Raw genomic sequence first — 6,000 nt, 5'->3', positions numbered from 1 at the left:
CTCTCCTCTCCTCTCTGAACCTCTCCTCTCCTCTCTGAACCTCTCCTCTCCTCTCTGAACCTCTCCTCTCCTCTCTGAACCTCTCCTCTCTGAACCTCTCCTCTCCTCTCTGAACCTCTCTGAACCTCTCTGAACCTCTCTGAACCTCTCTGAACCTCTCCTCTCTGAACCTCTCCTCTCCTCTCCGAACCTCTCCTCTCCTCTCTGAACCTCTCCTCTCTGAACCTCTCCTCTCCTCTCTGAACCTCTCCTCTCCTCTCTGAACCTCTCCTCTCCTCTCTGAACCTCTCCTCTCCTCTCTGAACCTCTCCTCTCCTCTCTGAACCTCTCCTCTCTGAACCTCTCCTCTCTGAACCTCTCCTCTCTGAACCTCTCCTCTCCTCTCTGAACCTCTCCTCTCCTCTCCTCTCTCCTATCCTAAGGGTCTTTTCCAACCTGAATGTTTCTGGGACTCTCTTCCATCCTATGGTTCCATGATTTTATGAGTCTATCATTCTATCATTTCTTTGGACTACTGGAGCACAGCTGATGCTCCACGTTCATGGGTGGAAGGGGAGCTACACCTCCTTCCTCCCCTCACTCCAGTGGGCCCTGGTGTAAAGCATTCAAACAACTCAGACCTTCCAGGCAGCTGCTTTTTCGTGTGTGCAGTGCCTGCAAAGCCCAGTTCTCCTCAGCCCAAACCAGCTCCCATGTTCAGCTGGCTGGAAGGCATGGCCATTAATTAAATCAGTAAATAAATTTCTGCTAATCCCATTAACAAAAAGGAGGAGCTGGAGATTAAATCTTTGATGGCACTTACTGAAAAATTAATGCAGGCTGTCTTTTAGGGAAGAGATTCTTCCCCCTCACCTCACCGAGGATAATGGTGCAGTTATGTAGGACAGAGCGTTATCAGGAAGGGAAAATGGATGTAAAACCAGCACATAGCTTATTAAAAGAGTGTAATGAGCTGCCTACAGGATTGAGCTGAGCCTGCTGAGCTCTGCATGGCTGCTGGGACCACAGGCTGAGCCCCCAGCTTGGGCTGGGGGGAGCGGGGAGGGGGCAGGTCCTGCCCGTGCCACCGCAAGTAATGTGGGCAGGGGAGGTGGGGGATGATGGGGAGGGATTTAGGGTCCCTGTGGGTTTTATCAGGGTTTGGAGGCTCTGGGGGTGAGGTGATGAGTAGGTTGGGGAGGGGGGGATTTTTCTCTTGGGGGTGCCAGTGCCTGGGATGGGTGGGGTGTTGAAATGGCCTTGCTGCAGATGCTTTACTGTGTGCCCAGCAGGGACGGTGCCAGAATGGGGCTGGCATGCTGCAGAGAGACACAGGGGATGGTGAAACATGTGCCAGCATCCTCACAAGGCACTTTTCCTCCTCTCTTTCTCTCCACTGCTTCTGCAGAAGAGGAGGAAAAAAAAAATCCCCTGTTATCAGCTCCTGGAGCAGCTGGGTGTCCCTGGAACACCCCAGCACCCGAACCAAGGGGGGAAACTTCCTTTCCTTCCCCTTTTCATTCATACCTCTAATTTACATTTTCTAATGGCACTTGAATCAAGGGGAAGAGCATCCCCAGTGGCTTGGCAGAGCTGACAGCTCTGCTCTCTCAGGCTGCCCTAGACCACGGGAGCTCTAAACCACGTCCTCTCTGCCTCAGCAGAGCCTTGGTGGAACTGTGATCCCTGGAGGTGTCATCACTGTGGCACAGCCATCACCTCATGAGGAGGGGCCAGGTGCTTCTGGAGCATCTGGATGCTCAGCATTGTTGTAGCCTCTGCTAGACTCTTTCCAGTAGTTTCTTGTCTCTCAAACTGGGGAGCCCAGAAGTGATCCCAGTCCTCTGGCTGTGGCCTCAGCAGGGCAGAAGGGGAGCAGATCTCTCTTGTGTGTCAGATCATTCAGCCAGCTCTGAAGCCCTTGGGCTGAGCATGGTGTAGAGACTGAGCTTTGGTAGATGGTGGTGAGCTCTGATGCAGTCAGTTGTGTTTCTTACCATCACCTCCCAAGGAGCTCCTGGGCACATCCTTCAGGATCAGTGGCCAGGAGGGCTTGGCAGAGGAGCAGCTCAGGTTGTAGTCATTTAGAGAAGTGAAAAATGCTCTCCTGGGTGCTTGAGCTGCCATCACTCAGTGTCACTGAGCTCAGGCAGCAGTGCTGGGAGGGTTGGACATGCTCCTGGTTTATTTTTTGTGGTATTGGAGTCAGTGACAGCAGACTGGGGGGGTTCTAGATTTCCACTGGAATGCTTTTCATCTGAACTGAAAGCAAAGAGAATATCTTTTGTGTTCCTTTCACCATGCAACTGCTTGACCCTGCAGATGCCTGAGGGTTGGCCCCAGCCTGGCACTGTCTCACTGCTCCTGAACTCCTTCAGTTGGATGTCACTAACTGGGCTGTGAAGTGAGGGGAGAGGTTTTCTCCCAGAGCTTTCCTTTGCTGGTGTGGTTGTGTTTCCTGCACCCTGCCATCAGGATGTGCTTGGGTGGCCATGCTGCCCCATGGGAAAGTGCTCCATCCTTGACTCCATTTCTGGCTCCCTCCCAGCTCCATCCACTGCTCCATCCTTGGCTCTGCCTCATTCCCTGGCTCCATCTTGAGCTCCATCCTTAGCTCCATCCCTGGCTCTATTCCTGGCTCTATCCCCCTCTCCAATCCTGGCTCCAGTCTTGACTCCATCCCTTGTCTCCCTTTCCTGGCTCCATTCCCAATTTCATCCACAGGCTCCATCCCTGCCTCTGCACTTGAACTTCAGCGTGTTTGGAGTCCTCCAAACCCTCCTGGGACACCATCCTGGGCAACCTGCTGTGGGTCAGTCACCCTGATCTGGCAGGGATGATGGACTGGATGAGCTTCCAACCCCCACCATGCTGGGACTGTGGGATCCTGTGAGTCTGTGTGGGCACAGTGCTGAGGTTGGATGGCTCTGAGGTGGGGCTGGGCAATTTTCTGGGCGCTGAGTGGGATCAGAGTGGGAAACCTAACAGATCCTTGGGAATCTGAGGGCTGGGGAACACCAAAATAAACCTGAGAGGAAATAAGGGAATAAACCTCCTGCTCTTTGATCTGCTGCAGGAGACACCAGCCTGCCAAAAAGTGTTTCAAATCCCACAAGAATCCAAACAGCTTCTTTTTTTTTCCCCCCTATTTTTAGAAGATGGGCTGAAAAAAAGAAAAGGGGGAGTCTGAGTGCCAGGTACCCAGAGGAGGGACCTGCAGGTGCTGCTGTCTGCACCCTCCCTCCCCCTTCCCCCCCTCCCCCTTTTCCTTCCCCTCTTCTGGAAAGCAGGGATGGGGGTTGGGGTGGTTTTTTTTGGGTCTGATTTTCCCAGTTTCTGCTCATGCTGCTGCTTTTTGTGAGTCTCCAAGGAAGGTGTCAAGACACATCAGCTCAGGAGCGCTCCTGTCTCCGGCTGCTTTGCATAAGCATTCTTCCCCTAAACGAAGAAATCCATCCCTGAGCCTGGGAGAGGGAGAAGATGTCCATCAGGCTCCTAAATGAAATGCCAGTCAGCATCCAGTGGTGGAACACTTTGCTTGCTGGAGGCAGGGACGTGCTCCACCCTGCAAGGGTTTCTGTCTGCAGGGATTTCTTTTCTAACCACCCTCCCCCTCCACCCCCCAGCCCCCAAGAAGGGTTTTCATGGGAGGTTTATTTGCTGGTGGTTAAAACCCAAATCTTTTCTGTGGGAATGATTAAGGACGTGAGACATATTCCAGAGGAGGCCATGAAGATGATTAGGGGGCTGCAGCACCCCTGCTGTGAAGACAGGCTGAGGGAGTTGGGGTTGTTCTCAGACTGGAGAAGAGAAGGGTCTGGGGAGAACGCAGAGCAACCTGGTAATGTTTGAAAGGAACCCACAGGAGAGTTTGAGAGGGACTTCTCCCAAAGTAGAACCCACAGGAGGGCTGGAGAGGGACATCTCCCAAAGTGGAACCCACAGGAGGGCTGGAGAGGGACTTCTCCCAAAGTGGAATCCACAGGAGGGCTGGAGAGGGACTTCTCCCAAAGTGGAACCCACAGGAGAGCTGGAGAGGGACTTCTCCCAAAGTGGGACCCACAAGAGGGCTGGAGAGGGACTCCTCCCAAAGTGGAACCCACAAAAGGGCTGGAGAGGGACTTCTCCCAAAGTGGAACCCACAAAAGGGCTGGAGAGGGACTTCTCCCAAAGTGGAACCCACAGGAGGGCTGGAGAGGGGCTCCTCCCAAAGTCAGGGAGTGACAGGACAAGGAATAATGGCTTCAAACTCGAAGAAGCTTGACTGAGATTAGGCATGAGGAAGAAATTCTTCCCCCACGAGGGTGGTGAAACACTGGAACAGGTTGCCTGGAGAAGCTGTGGAGGCTCCAGCCCTGGAAGTGTTCCTAGCCAGGTTGATGGGACCTGGAGCAATCTGATCTGGTAGGTGTCCCTGCCCATGGCAGAGGGTTGGAACTACATGATCTTTTAAGGTCCATTCCAACCCAAACCGTTCTATGATTCTATGATGAAATCCAGCTTAAAGGATGAGAAACTTTCCTTCCTCTTGTCTCAGGTGTCACATCCTTGGCCATGGCTGAGTGTTGCTCAAAGCCTGTTGGTCTCCTGCTCTCAGAGGCAGTTTGCAGCCATATCTCATCCCCTTGACTTCATCTCCCATCATCCTTTTATCAAACTGTCTGATTAACTTTCCCTCCTTGGCTGCCCATGCTGAAGTGTCAGGTCAACTCTGAGCTCCATCCCCTCCACCTCACTTCACCTGGTGAGAGATGATGCAGGAGCAGCTGGCAGGAGATCTTTTGCAAAGTCATGGAAGCTGGAGGGTGTCATGATGCCCCACTGGACTATGGAAAGGGGGTAAAATGGGGGTGCTTGAGCTGCTGGACTTGACAGCAAAACATGGTGGTAAGCTGGGCTCCACCTCAGCCTGGCTCTAGCTTGGTCCCTGCCAGAGATTGGATGTGCATTGGTCAGTCTCTCTCAGGGTGTGTGTGCAAAAAACTGCTGAGTCCCCCAAGGATGGAGTGGGATGGGGTGGGAGAGAAGGATGGAGATGAGATTGGTAAGGAGATGGGAGCTGAGGAGAGAGTTGAAGAGGAGAAAGAATGAGAAAGGGGGAGGCATGGAGAGGGAAAAGGAGCTGAAGATGGGAGAGGATTGAGGAGGAGGAAGAATGGGAGAGAAGGAGGGATGGAAGCAAGTTAGGGAGGAGGAATAATGGGAAAGCGATGGAATGAGAATGGGAGATGAAATTGGGAGAGGGTTGGGGAGGAGGAAGAATGGGAGAGGGACGGGGGAGGGATGGAGAAGAGCTGGGAGCTGGGGATGGGAGAGGGCTGAGGAGGAGGAGGATGAATGGGAGCGGGGGAGGGCTCGGGCTGTGCCCGGGGCGGGGGCAGCAGAGCGGGGCCGGTCCCGGTGCTGTCCCCGCCCCGCTCCGCAGTGCTGCCGCCGGAGCTGCTGCGCCGAGCCCAGCCCAGCGCGGGGGGACAGCCCGGGGCTGCCGCTGCCCCCGGCCTGCCCCGGCCCCGGACCAGGTAAGAGGGGTCAGGGGTGTGCGTGTGTTTAGGGGGATGGGGGTCCCTCAAGGTCTGGAGCCAGGGATGGGAGCAGGGAAATGAGGTGGGGGGCGTCTCACTACTCCTTTCCCCCTGGCTGGGCAGGGGCGGAACGGCGGAGGGCAGGGGGTCCCCGCTCCGGAGGGTGCAGATCCAGGGATACTCAGCAAGCAGAATTCCTTGGCCGGCGAAACTTGCATCGTCCTGGAGCTGTGTGGGAGGTGTCCCCCCACCTCACCTGCCCGTGGTTCCTGGCTGGGGACAGTGGCTAGAGCTGGCACTTGCTGGTCCTTGGGGCCGGCATCACCCCCGTGGTGTGTGGCTCCAGGCTGAGGATTGCTCTGGGTGTTGCTTTGGGACTTTGTTGTGCTCAGGCAACTTTGAAGCGTGTTGGGGGCTTAAACCCCTCAAATTGTCCCTTGTCCCTGGTCCCGCTGTGTGGGCAGGGAGCTGAGCTCCATCCTTGGCCATATGGCAGTGC

The 6,000-nt window shown here is 54.9% G+C and overlaps 1 protein-coding gene across 4 annotated transcripts in view; it reads left to right on the top strand.

The window, feature by feature from the left end:
- Positions 1-5,430: 5,430 nt before the first annotated feature.
- Positions 5,431-6,000, top strand: part of RPH3A (rabphilin 3A) — a 45,620-nt gene continuing 45,050 nt past the window's right edge. For all 4 annotated transcript variants that reach the window (XR_010990460.1, XM_068163371.1, XM_068163370.1 and 1 more), the window contains exon 1: positions 5,431-5,498. The gene's annotated coding sequence lies outside the window, so the exon portion shown is untranslated. The remainder of the gene's footprint in view (positions 5,499-6,000) is intronic.

This window comes from Melanerpes formicivorus, unplaced genomic scaffold (genome assembly GCF_026170545.1).
Source record: "Melanerpes formicivorus ecotype bairdi unplaced genomic scaffold, bMelFor1.0.p_v2 SCAF_72, whole genome shotgun sequence".
Classification (NCBI taxonomy): domain Eukaryota; kingdom Metazoa; phylum Chordata; class Aves; order Piciformes; family Picidae; genus Melanerpes; species Melanerpes formicivorus.
Note: the sequence above shows the minus strand (reverse complement) of the source record. Positions and strands in the feature narration are given on the sequence as shown.